Source organism: Rhinolophus sinicus, chromosome 14 (assembly GCF_057876585.1).
Source record: "Rhinolophus sinicus isolate RSI-liver-muscle chromosome 14, RSI-T2T, whole genome shotgun sequence".
Lineage (NCBI taxonomy): Eukaryota > Metazoa > Chordata > Mammalia > Chiroptera > Rhinolophidae > Rhinolophus > Rhinolophus sinicus.
Window position 1 is genome coordinate 73,917,360 of NC_142514.1, and position 20,629 is coordinate 73,937,988.

At 34.5% G+C, this 20,629-nt stretch overlaps 1 long non-coding RNA gene across 7 annotated transcripts in view; it reads right to left on the bottom strand.

Annotated features, from left to right (window-relative positions):
* LOC141572137 (uncharacterized) overlaps positions 1–20,629 on the bottom strand; it is a 408,385-nt gene that overhangs the window by 194,222 nt on the left and 193,534 nt on the right. The gene's annotated exons all lie outside the window — the stretch shown is intronic.

Genomic DNA, 20,629 nt, shown 5'->3' on the forward strand with positions numbered 1-20,629 from the left:
CTAGATGAGACCCCCTTAAGATCTAAGCACCTCACCCAGCTCCACAGTTGAAGGTCAAGTGGAAACAACCTGCATTCCTTTCACAGGTGTTGGCTTTTTAAAAGGAATGCAGACTTTGAGCTCCATTTGTGTTTTCAAAATATTGCTTTTTCTTTGAACTTGGAATGTGTAACTTTATCCACAGATTATGCAACTTTACATTCACTCAGACTCTATTTCTATGACATGACTCTTCAATATCTTAACTATTAAAAAAATATATTCTTAGAGAATCCCATTTTAGAGAGCTAAAAAATAAACTTTCTTCTACTTTTCCTTACAAAAACCATATATAAATATGCATGCATCTATGTATGTATATATACATATATGTATATACATATATATATACGTATTTATATACGTGTGTATTGTGGGGTGGGGAGAGAATGGCAGCCTTATCTAAAAGGTCCAGAATTTTCAACAGCACTTTTGGCCCTCCATTCTAAGTCTGCAACAATGGTTACTCAGCAGTAGCCCATCAAGAGAAACAGAAGTAATTAAGGGTAGGAAAAAGTCCTGCTCCTTAATCACTTAGTCTTTTAAAGGAAAACACTACCAAACATGTTTGGCTAATTTATAAAAACTCTGCAGTCTTTCTCAATTGTTGCAAAGCAACAACAAATGATATTACATTCATCAATCACAGACTAATTAAAACATTTACAATACATGATCTCTGAAAACAAATATTTTAGATAACACTTTCGAGTTCTTTGTACTTTATTGATATAACACTCTTCTGGAAATACGATTAAAACTGAACTGAACTTAGAGAAAATTTTAAAATATTGAAAAGGAGCACACACAGTTACTTTCATTTAATTCCACACATGCTTAATTTTCCAGGGTGACACACATACACAGACACACCTTTATAGAACTGAAAGGCCAGATTTGAAATAAATCCAAAACATTTACAGGATAAATTCAGACATCTAAGGGGGTTTTCCCACAATTAAATTCGCAGAGATATCAACCAAATCGGTTTATTTTAAGATTGCCTGCTCAATATATAAATTTCCCTTTGTGTTTGAAATGCTTTTATCAGATAAGATAGCTTTTGTTTAAACTGCTATTTTCAGAATTTGCTTTGGGGTTTTAAATACACACAGTGAAGTAACTTTAGATGTCCTACCCTACTTTAAAATGTGTTTCTTCTGTCTGTTTGTATTTAGTAATTTCCTGTCAAATAACCTCACATAATTAACTTTCCTTGCTCCAACCAAGTTTTTTTTCCCTATTCCTACTTCCTGAGGATGGTAATAAAATGCTGATTACATTCGGCTGTTATCTGCCTTTTCCTCTCCATCCCCCTCCTTCACTCCCTTTGTCAGAGCCCACACTCAGGATTCAGCAGTTGGTGGACTGGGAGAAGGCTGGAACAGAAAGGAAGCAAATCAGACTTCCTGAATTATTGTTCCTCAGCATTTACTGGGTAGCCCTACTGTGAGCTGGGCCCAATCAAGTAATGGGAGGCGTGTCTGATTCCCCCCCCCACCCCCAAATTCAGTGAAATCCAAATCCCCCCTCAGCTACTGCTGATGTGTATGGGAATGCCTCACTCCCACTCATTCTGGATCAGAGTTGAGATGGCTAGGAAGAGCGCTATTCCTAAGAAGTTCAGGATAGGAAAAATCCCCACCAGCATTTGAAGAATTTTCTTTAGAGCAGTTAATAGAAATTACACCTGGCTTTTTTCATACAACTGAGTAGATCAGTACATGCGACTTCTTGATAATTAATCTTTCATTCCGCACTAATGGAACACTTCATAGAAATTATACAAGTAATTCATTAGCTTTATCACCTCGCCATTCCAAAGGTACACCTGCTCAGATGTGGCATGAAAAGAAAAAGCAAAACACGGTGTGAATCCATCAAATTTTAATGTTGGTACTTCCAGAACACGATGACTGGTCACCTTTAGGTACATCAAGGTTTCTTACCCTGGCACTATTTACATACTGGACCAAATAATTCTTTATTGTGGGATGCTGTTCTGATTGTTGTCCTGGATGTTTGGCAACATCCATGACCCTCAGATACTACGTAGATGTAGGTAGTATTTTCAGCCCCTCCTGTTTGTGAACGTCAAAGTTATCTCCAGACATTGGCAAATGTCCTGGGAACAAAATTACCCCCAGTTGAACAATGATATACATTAAACTCTGAATAGCCAAGCTGCTTCTCTTCATTCCTTACAGACAAAAAAAAAAAAAAGCAGTTTGTGAAAACTCTAGCCACTTCATCATATAAAGGACTCGACCTTATAATTCCAGAAAGTGTCTCCAATCTGACAACTAAACATGTAAGAAGTAAATGATGGTGACTTCAAATCATGACAGTGCCTTAAATTCACAAATGACAAATCCATTGTTCCAAACCCATTGCAAAGATTAAAGGAGAAATGCCATTATAAACATCACTATGGACAAGATGCTGGAATACAAGCTAAGCCAATGGTGGTTGTGAGTCTAATGACTGATTTGTATAGTCCACACCCCGCAGTTCCACTCCAAGATGTATGCCCTAGAGATACTCTTGAATGTGTACATCAGTTGACATGTACAAGACTGAACTTAACCATACTACTATTGACAGAAAAAAAAAAAAAGAAAAAAAATAGGAAACATAAAAGTCCACTAATGGGAGAATGGATAAATACATTTATTGCAGTGTGTGCCAACAATGTAATATTATTCACAGCTACAACAGAAGATCCAGGTAACACTAACAAATCTTAGAAAAATGATTTTGAATAAAGAGCAAGTCACAAAGACTACTACAATGCAATACTTTTATGAAGTTCAAATATAAACAAATCTAAATCTATTAAACTTATTCTTAAAAACCCAATGTGTGTTTTTAAAAGCAAAAGAATGAAAAAAACTAAATTCAGATTAGTGGTTTCCTTTGCAGAGGAAGTAAGGGGTTATAAACAGGTAAAGTGACCAGCTTTTGAAATGCCTGTGGTAAATTAGTTGGCATTAATTTACTATTTTGCTTCACAGTAAACACATACAGTATGTGTGCAAATGTGTACATTCTTTGCACATATCAATTATATAACAACTTTATAAATTTCTGTTTCAGGAAAAGGGAAAAACTATGTAAAAATATGATGGCAAACAAAAAACTATTAAAGGATGTACTTCAATGAAATAAAAAGTTAAGCCAGGGGATTCAAAAAAGCATTGGAATATAATAAACAACAAAGAAATTGGCAAAGTATCAGTAAATTTGATTGAGAAAGTAATAACCAATTTTTTTTAATGTTAAACAGGGTTAAAGTTAAAACTTTAGGTAACAAAAACAAACGAGGAGGATTGTTTAGTAGAGCATGCTAAGGCATTCTAATGACTTTTTCAAAGTCAGGAGGACACTAAACATTAAATAACTATAGATTTTATTAGAAAAAATTGTAGTTATATAATACATAGGATATTCAACTCTTAAAACCAATCAGTGAAAAACATTAGAAATTTCATCTGTGCCTTCCAATCCAGCAGAGAGGGAAAAAAAATTAAAGGAAGTTTTATGGAACCATATCAGGAAATGAGAAAAAAAGAACCTGAGAAAAAAATGGTAACTAGAACTCACTAAATAAGTTGTAATGGGGTAGAAATGAATCAAAATACATATGTAATAATAATAAGGGTGAACTCATAAAATGCACCTACTAAAAGAGAAACTGATGAGGCTTAAAAGAGAGAACTCTAAAACACTCCAAGAAAGATCAAATATAAAGGATTAGAAAAGATATACCAGGCAAATAATAACTAAAAGAAAAGCTGTTATGATAATATCAGAAAAAGTATATAATTTAAGGCAAAAACATATAAAGGGTTAAAGAGTGGCTCTCCATAATAAAAGGAATAATCCATGAATAATATGTCACCATTATATGCTTATGCTCACCAAATAATATAGTGTTAAAAATGAAAAACAAAGACTAATTGAATTATGAGATCTTGTCAAGTCCAAAATCCTGATAAGAGATACTCATACACCTTTTGTCAAACACTGCAAATCCAGAGATAAAATATTAGTAATGATGTAGAACATTAAACAAAATTAACTATCCAATAAATACATTTAGAAGCCTGTAGCCAGAAAGTAGAGTATATCCATTATTTTCAAATACATATAAAACAGTTACTAAAATTGACTCTGTACTATCATAAATGATATCTTAAAAAATCAAAATCCACATCATATAGAACTTGTTCTCAAAATTTATGATTAAAACAGGAAATAGAAAGTGTTTACATGAGATGAAAAATACATAATGAACTACTTATCCAACATTTGAAAAAGAAAATACCATTCACAAAGTAGAAGGAAGAAAATGATAAAGATATAAAAATATGTAAGTAAAAAAAAAATAGAGATGACCAATTAAGCCAAAAGTTATTTTTAGATACTAAGATATATGACCCTCTGGCAAAGTAATGAAAAAAGAGAAGGCACAAACAAACAGTATCAGGAATGATGAAAGGTATATAACAGACACAGTAGAGACTAAAACAAGAGAGAACCTGAACTATTTATGCCAATAAAATCTGAAATTACATAGCTCTATAATTTCTTTTTGTTGCAGTATCCCAGCTAATAATTGAGGAGTTAGTTAGAACATCATCAGTGTGAAAACCCTACTGAAATAATGTATCTGGGTAATGATCACCAACACGACAACTAGACATCACGAGCTTTCTGATAAACATATCACACATAAATAATTCTTGCTAAAGAGAGAAAAAATGGAACCTAAATCCAAGCAAAGCTCTAGACTACTGCAGTGCAATAGAACTTTCTATAATAAAGTAAATACTATATATCTGTACTATCCAATATGGTAGTGTTGAGCCACACATGACTATTAGCGCTTGAAATGTGACTGGTACAGCTGAGGAACTGAAATTTTAATTTGATTTAACTTTAATTAGCTTCAAATACACACATGTGACTCTTCTATTGGACTGTTTAGCTCTAAACCTAACTACCAATTTACAGGGCAGACAGAAAACAAAAGAACAGGATGCATTTAGCAAATCCAAACAATGGGAATTTCTACAGCACATTTTCTTCAGCAAAAGACTGGCAAGGGAAAAGTAGAGAAAGGCAGAAGGGACATATAGGTTAACAGAAACTTAAAAGACATATTAACCGATTACAATATGTCTTTGAGTCCAATTTTTTTTAGTCCAGGTTCAAAGAAAAACTGAAAAAAAAAAAAAATTAGACAATCAGAGAATTCTGAATAGTGACTGGAAATTTGCTGGTAATAAAGAAATTACTGTTAATTTCTCAAAAATGGTAATGGTACTGTGTTGACATTTCTAAATAATAGACTTTATATTTTTGATATTACTACTGAAATATTTAAGGATGCAGTAATGTGGTATCTAGGATTTGCTTCTAAATAATCCCATTGCAGGAAGAGAGTGGGTATAAGTGTACATGAAACTGAAATGATCGTTCATTGGTCATAGCTGGGTGATGAGTACAGGACCGTTCATAATAGTATTCTTCCTACTGTAGTATATGCTTCAAATTTGCCACAATATAAAGCTTTGAGAGTACATGCCTTTTCTTTTACCCAGTGGCTTCACTTTTAGAAACATGTCCTTAAGACATAATACAAATCTATGAAAATATGTACACATAGATGTTTATTTCAGCACTGATTGCAGGCAGGAAAGAAGGACCCTCAATGTACACTCCCTGGAAGATTATTAGATGTATAGCACACCCACACAAGGTATATTCTTTAGCCATTAAAAAGAATGAAGTTAATCTATAAATATGCTAAATTACAAAGTTATGGATCTACTCTTAAGTGAAAAAACAGGTAAAGATTAATATGAACATAAGGGTTCTATTTATTTTGCAAACGTGTGAATGTGTATGTATAGAAATAAATGTCTTAAAAAATCAAAGGGAGGAAAGAAACAACATACTCTTCTAGTATTTTACCATTAGAGGTTGAAAATTTTACAAGACAGGTAGACTTATAGTTGAGGTGTGCTTTTTTATGTCCTTCAGTATATTTCAAGTTTATAACTTTAATATGAAAAACTGGTAAAAATTGTAATTATTGATAAAACATCAAAATTAGGAAAAAATGTCTTCAGTAAGCTTTTATTCAATGTTATACTAAAAATCTTAACCAATGAAATAAAACAAAATAGTAGGTGAAAAATTGGAAATAAAATATTTTAAATTGTCCTTATTGGTAGATTATATGTTGTCTACATAGAAAATGTAATAGAATCTAAAACCTTATAGAATTAAGAATAATTTCACAAGGTGCCTGGATACAAATTAAACATGAAAGATAGAAGCATTGCTATAAATCATTATAATCATTCAAAAACTAATGGAAAAATGAACCCATTTATAATAGCAATAAATAGTATAAGGTTTCTATTAATTTAATATAATAGAAAGAAAAAAAGATGTATGAGATCACTTACAGAATATACACACCAAGAATATACCAAGAAAAGAAAATTACAACTGGAGACAGAGAATGCTCATGAATGGAAAAATTCAAAATTGAAAAACAATCTCAACTTTCCCCAAAATAACCTACAAATTAAAGCAATGTCAATAAAAATAACTAAATGCTGTTTTGTGGAACATGGCAAGTCATATCCTAAACCTTATATGGAGAACCAAAGGCAATGAGGAATTTAAAATTTGAAGAATAAAAAAATCTGAAGAATAAAAAATTGCGGGAATATACCCTACAAGAGAACAGCAATATTTATAAAGTCACAGTTGTTGGGACAACCTAATACAATGCAGGGACTGACAATTAAACAATGGAACAGAATCAAGATTCCCAATACAAACTCATGAACACGTGAAAACAAATAACATAAACAAGTCACTGGGCAGCCTGAAATCTAGGGTTTGGGAATACAATACAACATGCACACACATAAATAAGTGTTACAGAATATATAGAAGCCAGAGAAGTCTACGTATGTGAAAATATTCAACAGGGACAATGAATTCTGTGGGCAGTCAGAAAAGCAGTGAGTATCACAATGTCTCAGATACAGCATGAAGTGGGCCCTTCTGGATGCATGGATTACAACAGGGAGAGCAGTGACAAAGGACACATGATAAGGAGAGAGGGGGAGACTGTGTCTCAAGAGCAGCAAGGGGGTTGCATTAGTTACAAAGAAAACAAAAATGAGAGGGAAGAAAACAGAATCAGATTTAAATCCAAATCAATTCAACAGACATTTCAGTCCCTACCATTATGCTGGCAATGGAACAGAAACAATGATTCAGATTCAGGACCCAAGCAAGATTCCAATCCAGGACTTAAGAGTGGCATATCTCAATCCACAGAAATCACCAGCAATATTATTATATGGCACTGTTGTAAAGCAGTAAGAACCCTGAACTTGAAGTCAAAAACACAGATTCATCTGCAGGTGACATAATGCTACATAGAGAAAACTCTAAAGACTCCAACAAAAAACTGTTAGAATAAAGGAATTCAGTGAAGTTGCAGGATACAAAATTAATATACAAAAGTGTGTTGCATTTCTATACACTAACAATGACCTATCAGAAAGAGAAATTAAGAGCACAATCCCATTTACCACTGCAACAGAAAGAATAAGATACCTACGAATAAATTTACCCAGAGAGGTGAAAGACCTGTACACTGAAAACTATAAGACATAGATGAAAGAAATTGAAGAACACTATTAAATGAGAAGCTATCCCATGCTCATGGATTAGAAGAATATTGTTAAATAGCCATACTACCCAAATTAAATGCAATCCCTATCAAAATTCCAATGGCATTTTTCACAGAACTAGAACAAATAATTCTAAAAGCAGTTTTGAGAAAAAGATTATCACACTCCCTAATTTCAAATTATACTACAAAGCTATAGTAATCAAAAAATCATGGGATTGGTATAAAAACAGAAACATAGAAAAATGGGGTAGAAAGCCTAGAAATTAACCCATTTTTATGTTTGTCAATTCATTTACAACAAAGGAACCCATAATATTCAGTGGGGAAAGGACAGTCTCTTCAATGAATGGTGCTGGGACAAGTGGGCACCTATACACAAAAAATGAAACTGGACCGCTCTCTTACACCAGGTACAAAAATTAACTCAAAATGGATTAAAGACTTGAATGTAATACCTGAAATCATAAAACTCCTAGAAGAAAACATAGGTGGTAAGCTCTTTGACATCGCTCTTAGTGATGTATTTTGAGTTTCACTCCAAAGGCAAGGGCAATGGCAACAAAAGCAAAAATAAACAAATGAAATTACATTACACTGAAAAGCTTCCGCACAGCAAAGGAAATCAACAAAACAAAAAGACATCCTACTGAATGGGAGAAGGTGTGTACAAATCATGTATCTAATTAGGGGTTAATATCCAAAATATATTTTAAAAACTCATACAACTCAATAGCAAAAAAAAAAAATTGGATTAAAAAATGAGCAGAGGATCTGAATAGACATTTTTCCAAAGAGGATGTGCAAGTACAGATGGCCAACAGGCACATGAATAGATGCTCAACATCTCTAATAATCAAGGAAATGCAAATTAAAACCACAAAGAGATACTATCTCACACCTGTCAGAATGGCTATTATCAAAAACACAAGAAATAAATGTTGGTGAGGATGTGGAGAAAAGGGAATATTCATGCACTGTTGAGGGGAATGTAAATTGGTGCAGCCACCATGGAAAACGGTATGGAGTTTCTCAAAAAATGTAAAAATAAAAATACCTTATGACCTAGCAATTCTACTTCTGGGTATCTGAAGAAAACAAAAATACTAACCTGTAAAGACATATGCACTCTTATGTTCATTATATTATTTACAATAGCCAAAGTATAGAAACAATCTGTTCATCAATGGAAAAATGGATATGTGATGTGATATGTGTGGGTGTGTGTCGTGCAGAAGACCCTGCTCGCTGCGCCATTTGTCATGCGGGGCGGCCTGCTGGGTCTCTGGTCCCGTTCCCCACATAAGAATGCAGTATATGGCGAGGCCAAAAAGGAACACCCATGGAGTCATAGATAGTAGAGTCATACCACGATTTTCTCACTGGTGGCACTATAGTCTCACTGGAGGCTGGATCCACATGACCTGCAACCTGTTGTCCGCTTCTCTGCCTACCAACCAACTGACTGACAAACCAACACAGCCGTGGCTAATTGGCTAACTGGTTACAGCTGACGGCCAACTATCCACAGATGACGGCCATCTACTACCCTAGCCAGCACCTTTCCATATGAGGCCGAGAGCCTGGAAACTGCTCTCTGGGGCTCTGTCCCCACAGTATGTGTGTGTGTGTGCGTGCGTGTGTGTATGTACACGCATATACTGGAATGCTACTGTGGAGACAGAGCCAGGAGAGCAGTTTCCAGGCTCTTGGCCTCACATGGAAAGGTGCTGGCTCAGGTAGTAAATGGCCATCAACTGTGATTGGATGGCCATCAGCTGTGGCTAGTTGGCCGTCAGCTGTAACCAGTGAGCCACTGGCCACTAATATAACTGCCGTGGCTACGCTAGCAGCAAATGGAGGCTAGCAATAAGATGGTGGCTGAGCCAACAAGCAGCAAAGTGAGGGTTGTGGATCATGTGGCTCCTGTTTTCTTTTTCCAACCCAGCCGCCAGCGAGACTATAGTGGTATAACTCCCCTATCTATGGCTCCGTGGGTGTTCCTTTTTGGCCTCACCATATCCTGTGTTCTTATGTAGCAGGACTAGAGACCCCGCCTGACACCCCGCGTGACACTACTCAGTGATTAAAAAAAAAAAAAAAGAAAGAAAGAAACCTTGCCATTTGCAACAACACAGATGAACCTGGAGGCTATTATGCTAGGTAAAATAAATCAGACAGAGAAGACAAATACCACATGATTTCACTTATATGTGGAATCTGAAAAATAAAACAAGCACAAAAAACAAAACCAGACTCACAGATACAGAGAACAGACTGGCGGTTGACAAGGTGGGGGAGGCAAAATGGGTGAAGGAGAGCAAGAGACACAAACTTTCAGATATAAAATAAGTCATGGAAATGTAATGGACAGTATGGGAATACAGTCCATGTTAATGCATTAACTTTGTATGGTGACAGATAACTAGACATTATGGTGATCATTTCACAATGTATTCTAATGTCGAATTAATGTTTATAGCTGAGACTAATACAATCTGTAATTCAACTATACGTCAATTAAAAAAAAAATGGGTTCCACTCCCTGTCAAAATGGTGGTATAGTCCAGGCTGGGTTTACATCCGCTTCTGCAGTTATCAAGGATCTTGACTATATTACTTAATTTTTTCATGCCTCAGCATTCTCCTAGGTAAAACAGTGATAATAATACCATGTTCCCCCAAAATGAGACCTAGCCAATCAGCTCTAATGTGTCTTTTGGAGCAAAAATTAATATAAGACCTGGTATTATATTATATTAATTATATTATACTGAGCAGGTCTTATATTATAGTGAAATAAGACTGGATCTTATATTATATTCATTATATTATATTATTATATTATATAAGACCCGGTCTTATAGTAAAATAAGACCGGGTCTTGTATTAATTTTTGCTCCAAAAGACGCGTTAGAGCTGACGGTCCGGCGAGGTCTTATTTTCAGGGAAACACAGTAGTACCTCCCTAACAGGACTAATGTGAAGATTTAAAACTTTAATATGGGGAAAGCACTTAGAAAAGTTCTTAGAAAACAGTAAGCACTCAATAAACCTTAGCTGTTATTACAAGCTATCTGGGTGAATGCCTCTGGGCCCAAGTCCTTGAAATCCCTAAGCTTCTGCTTCCTTCTTTTTAAAAACATAATATCCGTGTCCTCGGAGCATTGCTATATAGTTGTAGAAGCAAAGAAATGGAAAAACAGCTTTGTAAATTGCCAGTATTATACTAATAGTAGTTACAGAACTAAGTTCCTCTTCATTTCAAAGAATCAAGAGCTCTTTTTCTTGTATAGACTAATATTTGTTAACTCTTTGGGTCACCAAGAACTTCATACAGCAATTCTGTCTCATACAGTTAGCCACTCTCGGTTCATAATAAGTAATTAAAAGAATTTTCTACAGAAATCTAGCACATTAATCAGCTGGGTAAATACCAGCAGATAGATGTCCACCCATTAAAGATGTCTAAACAATTTAGTTAACCTTTAGCAAAAAAATGTGTGCACAATGACCAACTAGTTTAGCGCTAAAAGATGTTAATGCTACTTTCCAAAGCACTATGTACAATGTTTAAATTTCCTTTTTAATATTCATAAGTATTTTTTAAATGTAGTAAACTCAGGACAATTTTTTGATGAAGCTTTCTTTTCTGCAAGTTCATTTCAGGATATGAGAAGAAATGAAGCACTAATGTTTGCTTGTGAGAGAGGCTATCTGAACGTTTCCAAAAGCAAAATTAGAGAATACAAATATATTCATGGAAAATGGATAATTTTAAAGTCAGTTTCCTAAAGTAACCCCTTCCCCTTAGCACTCCTAACCCACTCTCAAATCTGGTGCCAGATTATTTAAAAATAGCCTAATTATTTTATGGATTAGTCAAATTCTCTGCTCTTTTTCCTCACCAGCTATGTCTACCTCTTTCACTATTTATAATTTCACTGGTTGTAAACTGCCTTTACCAAACAAACAATAAAAAGAGATAATGGGGCGGCAAAATCACATTAAATCAGTCTATCTTCTTTCAGGCACCTCTGATGAAAAACTTGGGGGAAGGGAAGAAGCAACTAAAGCTAAAAATGATAGCTTGAAATTATTTGAGTCAATACATACATAATGAATAATGAGAAATAATTTTAAAAATCACAGCATACAAGCTTTATAGAACTGTTAAAGAAGCCCACCAAGTTAGTCATTTTTAGATAATTCAGTGACATAACTCGAATGCCAAATTCATAAAGGAACCAGGTAGAAGCGGTAACACTGCATATTTTTGGTCTGGGAAGTATGTACTGGTATTCCAACTAAAATCCTATACTAAAGACCACAAAGATAATCAATGTACGGAGGCCAGCCGGAGGGGAGGACAGCAATGGAGATAATCAGCATACAAAAAAGTGAGTCATAAATAGCATCTCATGCTCTACCATGAGATGAGAAGGAGCCCACACATATGAGAAGCTGATTTATGAAGAAGGTGGCCCTACAGGGATTTTGGAAAAGAGTGCTATTTTCAACAAATGTCTGGTTCGATTTTTATATCCATCTGGGAAACGAAAAGTGGTTCTTTATTTCACAACGTACATAAAAGTCAATTCCAAGTGGACTGTAAATCTGCATGTTAAAAAAATAAATAAATAAAACAATCAAGTTTCCAGAAAACACAGAAGAATATCTCCATGATTTGGGAGTAGAAACAAATTTTCTTAAGTAGAACACCAATGACATTAATCACAAAAGACTGATGAACTTGAGTACATTAATATTAATATCTCCTGTTCATCAAAGGCACCATTATGAGAGCCAAAAGGCAAACCACAGAGTGGGCAAAGATATTTGTAACACACATAACTATCAAAGGGCTCACTTCCAAAGCATACAAAGAACTCTTAGAAATCGAAAAAATAAAATTCAATTAAAAATAATGGGCAAGAAATTTGAATAAATTCTTCAAAAAGAGGGTAATGAAATGTCCACTAAACATTTCACTCTCCATTAGAGGGAAATGCATATTAAATCAATGATGAGATATTACTACATACCCACCTGAATGGCTAAGATGAACAAGTCTGACAATACCAAATGCTGACAAGGATGCAGAGCAACGAGAAACTTCATGTGCTTTCAGTGCTAATGGCACAACTAGCTTCCAAATCTGTTTGGCAATGCCTAATAAAACTGAATAGATGAACACATCATAACCCAGCAAGTTTGCTCCTAGGGCATGTGTGTTTGTGTGGATATGTGGATATCTAACAAAACTGTACACACATATGTATCAAAAGATTTGTACAAAAATATTCATAACATCATTACTCATAACACCAAAAGCTGGAAACAACCTATGTCCATTAACAGCAGTAGAGTAGACAGTCTATATTCATATAATGGAATTTTATACTGTGACTAAAATAAATGTGATAGCATCTTTAAACCTCTCAACCATGGTGCAAGAATGGAGGAGAAGGCCAAACTCAAAAGAACAGAAATAATGATATTCCATTTACACATAGTTCAAGATCTGACAAAACTAATCTAAGGCATGAGGGTGGTCTCCGAGGTGCTGGCAATGCTTTAGGTGCTGTCTATGAGAATCTGTAATACTCACTGACCTGTACACTTATGATCTGTGTACTTTTCTACATGTACATTGTACTTTAAAGAAAAAGTATTCAAAATATTAAAGAAAACAAATGCTTTCTTTACTTGATCTCAGTAGCTCTGCTTCTAGAACTTTATCTTAAGGAAATGATGACCAATATGAAAAATTTCAGGCACAATATGTCATGCGGTATTATTTATAATGGCAAAAAAGAAATGATCAACAATTAGGAAACTTAATCATGACATATCTAATTAGTGAAATATTACACAGCAATAAAAAGTCTCATGAAGATTCAATAATCTGTGAAAATAAACTATAAAAGAGTGAAAATATTTGGCAATATGCCAAAATCTCTATAATATTTAAGTAGCCAAATTTTATGTGACCTTTTTTTGGTTTAAAAATTTTTTAATTACTTTTTATACTTAGACTAGGTTTTCTGTGTGTGTGGGGTGTGTGTGTGTGTGTGTGTGTGTGTGTGTGTTTTAACTGCAGAATGCTTTGATATTTTTTCACTACATCTGGGAAGGGGAGGGAGAAATTTCCTCTATTTCTCTAAATAGGAAATCCACAAAACAGTCCCCTGAACAGTAGATGTGAGGTCACTTGGGTAACTACTAATTGACCTAGCTGCACATACTTGTGCCTCCAAAGTCTACAGCTTGTAAGAAGACAATTTTGTTCTTTAAAATGTAGGTAAATGTGACGAAGACCGATGCCCTAACCCAGTAGTCCTATGGAACATAGTTTTAAATTTCTCTAGTGTTTGTACCAGGGATTAAAGAGGAGATGGCCTCGTGTTCCTCAGTTGATGGCTCTGGAACCAACCAGAGGTAAATAACATCACTCTTGCATTTGAAGGCAAACTTGGTGTTTTGGTCACAATTATATGAAAAGAACACTAAGAAAGCACAAGCTTCCATGCTATGCTTTGTAGAGTTATATAGAATATGAAACCCATTCCTGCCCTCAAGCAGCTTAAAATCTTGTTTAGCAGACAGCACATTATATGACAAAGACAAACTTTAAAATGTCAATCAACTAAACATTTATGTTAATTAGTACCATCCCTATTTTTCTAAACTCTAACCCTATTACAGGAGTTTGAAACCTGGAAAACTACATTTCTCAGACTCCTTTTCCAGCAAGATTCTAGGTTTAGATTCTTTCAATAAGAGGCACCAGGATAAAACTGGTGATGCTAGAATTTGTCTTTGACTGGCAGCTATCATAGCAGCAGATTAGTGCAGAGTACAACACAACTCGTGAAAGAAACATGGGGTCATAGCGTCCAGTAGTGACTGAATGGGCAGTATTGGGACAGAGGAGCACACACTGGCAGCAGCACTCACAGTTCCTGCAGCCCTGATTTGGATTTGCTTTTCCAAGCCTCTTAACAACTGTAACCCAATTCCCTGCATTAAATCCTTCTCAGATTGAAATACACAAATAGGGTCAGATTCTTTGACTGACCTATGATTAGGTCAGTCTTAGAATCTTCTCTTCTGATTCCTTTTGGGAATAGGCTGAACTTTACTATTCAAAACATAGATTTCTAACTCTACCACTAACTCCATTTAGCCTTTTTTTTTTTTTTTTTTTACCATTATAATGACTTTCTTCTCTGTTAATTGTCAAGAAGATGGAACATGGTGAAGTAGGAAAATTAAAGTTTTCATCTCAAATATTTGACAGAGATTCACACTGTCTTGGCTTACTGATGTTTATTCTTTAGAATAGGAATGTCAGTCAAATACTAAGTACAGCATGTCCCTCCCTTGACTTGAAGACAATTATACAATCGCTGAAGGATTAGCCTAAATTTAAATTAATCTTATCAAATCACAATATGTGTATGTAAGTTTATATATGTACACCCACTTATGTATGTCATAAGTCTTTAACATTTTGTCCCATTACCTGGATAACCATATTGCTATATACATAAACACCTAACTATAGTTCATGATAATTCATATTACAAAACCATACAGAACTAATGAACAGTTTGAAATACGGTCCTCACAATTTACATGCATGACTACTTCAGTGTTGGAGGAAATAAATGCCATCCCCCACCTTGTTCAAAAATCATTATGGATTAGGACAGACTTCTAGTTCTGGGTAGATGCAGTAAGCATGCTTTACCCACCTCTTCTGCTGAATAGAACCATAAAATCTGGACAGATGACAGAAAGCAGCTATTGAAAACTCTGGAAAGTACATAGCAGGAGGCGAATCATAGAAGACCACTGGAATCTGAAGTGACAGTGGGTTGACACCATTTATTTTCCAGAGGAATCCTCTGGCCTGAAGTTAATATAGCTGGAAACCTAGAATTGAGCACTGAGGTGATGGAGAAAGCTTTAGAAGCCCTCTAATTCTGGCTCACGGAACAAAACTGAGGACTTCTAACATTTATGGGGAGGTGGAAATCCCCCATTTTTGTTCTTTCTTCCCTCTTTTGCCATTTTTCCCATGCCATTGCCTACAGGGAATTCCAAGGCAGTGACTAGTAATAGAGGTCAGCAAGAGCAAAACCTCTGAGGGATAGAACTCTTTCCATCCATGTGATGCAGATCTGATCACAAGAGGATGAGGCCAATCCCTATTGCTACTTTTACTGTTTGTCCTCCTTCTGCTTGGCCCCAAACAGGGAAGTAGACAGCAGATCCTAAAGAACTGACAAGCTGAACTCTAAGGAACTGAAATGTACCAGGGAGAGTGCACAGAGAGGGAGATGCTCAGGAAAGTGACCTTATAACATTGTTGATGAATTCCAGGGATCACCACCAAACTGAAAATGTGTGGATCAAAATGTAATTAGCATACCAAAAGAATGAACTAACAGATGAACCACTGCAGAGATCACAGACTGACCACTGTGTGGTGCACACCCAAAACAGGACTTTGAAAAGCATACTGATATTAAAACAATAGCTCCCTGAAGGTGGAACTTGCAGCCTAAACCTAAGCAGGTCAATTGCCTGCTTAAAAAACAACAACAAAAAAAAAAAAAAAAAAGAAGGTCTTCGTTGAATTTAAACACAACCCAGAATCTCATAATGTAATCCTCAAAATATCCAGAACAGATTCCAAAATGACTCAACATACCAAGAACCATGAGAATTTCACACAGGAAAGAAAAGATAGTCAACAGATGCCAATATCGACATGATACAGATGTTGAAATTATGTGACAAAGACTTTAAAGCAGCTATTATATAAATGTTTGAATGACTAAAATGAACATTCTCGAAACAAATGTTAAAATAAAAAGTCCGAACAAAGAAATAGAAAATCAAAACAAATGGAAATCCTAGAGCCGGAAACAATAATCAAAATTAAAATTCACTGAATGGACTCAAGAGCAAAATGGAGATGGCAGTTGAAAAAATTCAGTGGACTTGAAGATAAATGAATAATCTAATCTGAACAGAGGCAAAATAAAAACGTTTGATAAATAAATGAAGAGTTCCAGAGACATGCAATTCAATAACAGAAAGTCTAACATTCATGTCACCAAAGTCCCTGAAGGATATAGGGGGGAAATATGTGCTAAAACAGTATTTAAAGAACAAGGGTAGAAAATTTTCTAACTCTGGCAAAATATATAAACAAACAGATGCAAGAACCTGAGCAAACCTCAAAGTATATTCAAAAAAATCTGTGACAAGAGAAACTATTAAAGACTAAAGACATTTCATTTGGGGTGATGAAAAAGTTCCAGAACAAGAGAGTGGTGATGGCTGAACAACACTGTGACTATAACTAATGCCACTGAACAATATACTTTAGAATGATTAAAATGGTGAATTTTATGTGTATTTTACCACAATTTGAAAAAAAAAAAAGACAAACACTCTTCAAAGTTGTCAGAATAAAATTATAGGTTGTATATAGAAAAATAATGATTAGAATAATTGTGGATATCTCATATGCAAATTATCAAGAAGGAAGTAAGTAGCACAAAAGGTTTTAAGTAAAAAAAAACAAAACTCTAATCTCAGCTTTTATATCCAGTAAAATCATGTATCTGTAATAAAAGAGAAATATAGACATTCCCAGATGAAGGGAAACTAAAAATTCATAGCACACCTGCTCTAAAAGAATTACTATAGGAAGTTCTTCAGTAAGAAAGTAAATAATAATAAAAGGAAACATGAGTAACAAGAACAAAGGAAGAACAACAGAAATGGTAAATACCTAGATAAATATAATAGACTATTCTCCTCTTGAGCAGTTTAAAATGTGTTTGATAGTTGAAAGCAAAAAGTACCTGACAGGATGTTCAAAGCATGCAGGTGTTATACATATGACAACAATGGCATCAAGGAGAAAGTGTAAATGGACCTACAGGAGAAGGGTTCTACATTCTAAATGAAGTGATGAGATATATGTTAACAAGTTAAATAGGTATTTTTGTAACCGATGGGGGGGAGGGTAACACTAAAAAGCTGCATGAAGAGATATTACCAAAATCACAATTAACAGGGAAAACTAAAAATGTTCAAATGACCCAAAATATAACAGGAAAAGTAAAAAAGAAGAACAAAAATATAGGGAACAAACAAAAAAGAAAAATGGAACAGTGAATATAAATGCAAATATATCAATAATTACATTAAATGTGCAGGATCTAAACACAATTAAAAGTCAGAGATTGTCAGATTTGCTTTAAAAATAGCTCAATTACATGCTATCCATGAGAAATTCACTTCAAATATATTTATATAGGTAGGTTAAAAGTAAAAGGATGAAAAAATATACAATGCAAAAAAGCTAGAAAAGCAAGCAATTCAATTATATAATAGGCAAAAGACATGAACAGACTTTTCACTAAAGAGGATACACAGATAGCAAATAAGTACATTCAAAGATCTTCACTATAATTAGCCATCAAGGAAATCCAAATTAAAGCCACAATGAGATATCACTACTCATTTATCAGAATGTGTAAAGGTAAGGTAAGGTAAATGTGTAAGGTAAACACACTGACAACATCAAATTCTAGAAACTGGATCATTCATATGTTGCTGGTGGGAAAATAAAATGATACAGCCACTCTGGAAAACGCTAAACAATGTTTAGTTTCTTATAAAATTAAACATCGGAATGCTAATCAGCAATAAAACTAAACAAACTGTTGATACAAACAACAAAACAACAAGCTGGATGAATCTCCAGGGAATTATGCTGAGTGAAAAAAAAGCCAATTCCAAAAAGGTATGTGCTATGTGATTCCACTTATGTAACATTCTTAAAGTGATTGTAGAAATGGGGAACAGATTAGTGGTTGCTAGAGGTTGGGGACTTGGGGGAGAGGAAGAAGTAAATGTGGTTATAAAAGAGCAACGTGAGGGATGTTCCAACATTTGTGATGATAGAACTCCACTGTATCTTGATTATGTTGATAAATATACAAATCTACACATATCAAAAAATCACATTTAACTAAATATACACACAAGTAATATATAAAACTGAAGAAACCTGAATAAGTTCAGTGATTTGTATCAATGTCAAATTCCCAGTTGTGACACTATATTCTAGTCTGTAAAATATTTCCATCAGGAGAAACTAAGTAAAGCATTTACTCCTACAGTTGTATATGAATCTATAATTATCTCTAAAGTTTTTAAAAAGAAAAATGATGATATTAGTATCAGACAAGGTAGACTTCAGAACAACGAAAATTACCAGAGATAAAGATATAATACCACATATGATAGCTGATTCACCAAGAAGACATAGCAATCATATATGTATATGCGCCTAACAACAAAACTTAAAATACACGAAGCAAAGCTGACAAATATAAAAGTAGACAAATTCTTAACTATAGTTGGAGATTTCAATATTTCCCCCTCTCAGTAATAGATCAAGCTGGTAGACAGAAAATCAATAAGGATAGCAAAGAATTGAACAACGTGTCAACCAACTGGATCTAGTGGCATAGAGAATGCTCCATCCAACATCAGTAGAACACACATTCTTTGAGAGTAAGTTAATTATTCAACGAGATCCTAACTTGAGCCATAAAAAAACTCACCTAATTTTAAAAGATCGTAAACATACAATGTATTTCTCAGATTATAATGCAATTAACCTAGAAATCAATAACAGGATCACTTCCAAATATTTGGAAATTAAAACCCAATGTGTATACTATTAAACTAGGTTCATGTATATGTATTTTTATAATATTTGAAACTTTTAAAAATTAAATCCAATAAAGTGCACTATACATTAAAAATCAGGAGAGAGTTAATTCTCTAGAATTAGTCATTAGGAAATTACAAGTTAGACCTCGGCTATGCCCACTGTAGCACTGCCAATATTGGTGTAGAGCATGAAGGAACCACTTGAGCCACACTCTGAAACTGCAAGCTCCTACCAAATAAATGACTATTCCTTAATTAGTTGCTCATAAGTCATTTTAAAACTATTATTGTCATCAATAGGATCCCTTGTACCTTACTTTTCTGTTCATCATCTTTCAATTTGTTATTAACAGCAATATTTACGGATTCCTTACTATAAAATATAACAAATTCAATGTTGATAATCTAATTGCTTTGATCCGATCCAATTTGTCCAGTGTTCTCCCACCCTCGATAAGTTCAGACATTCTGTGATTGAAAGGATCTTGGTTTCTGAAACATGAATGACTTTTATGCTTTTTTAAATTACATTTATTTGAGTGACATTGGTGAATAAAATTATATAGGTTTCAAGTTTACAATTCTATAATACCTCATCTATATATTGCATTGTGTTCACCAACCAAAGTCAAATCTCCTTCCATCACCATATATTTGATCCCCTTTACCCTCCTCGACCTCCCCCTCTCACCTTTTACCCTCTGATAACCACTAACCTGCTGTCTGCATCTATGTGTTTTTGATTGTTTGTCTTTTTGGTTTGTTGCTTTCAGTTTTATTTCCCACATGAGTGAAATCATACGATTCGCAACTTTTTCTGTCTGATTTACTTCACTTAGCATGATAATCTCAAGATCCATCCACGTTGTTGCAAATGGCAGTATTTCATCTTTTCTTATGGCAGAGTAGTATTCCATTGTATATATGTATCACATCTTCTTTACCCAATCATCTAGCAAAGGACACTTTGGTTGTTTCCATGTCTTGGCCACCATGAATAATGCTGAACATAGGTGTACATATATCATTACAGAAAAAATGTTTTGAGATTTTTTTGGTAGATACCCAGGAGAGGGATTGTTGGATCATATG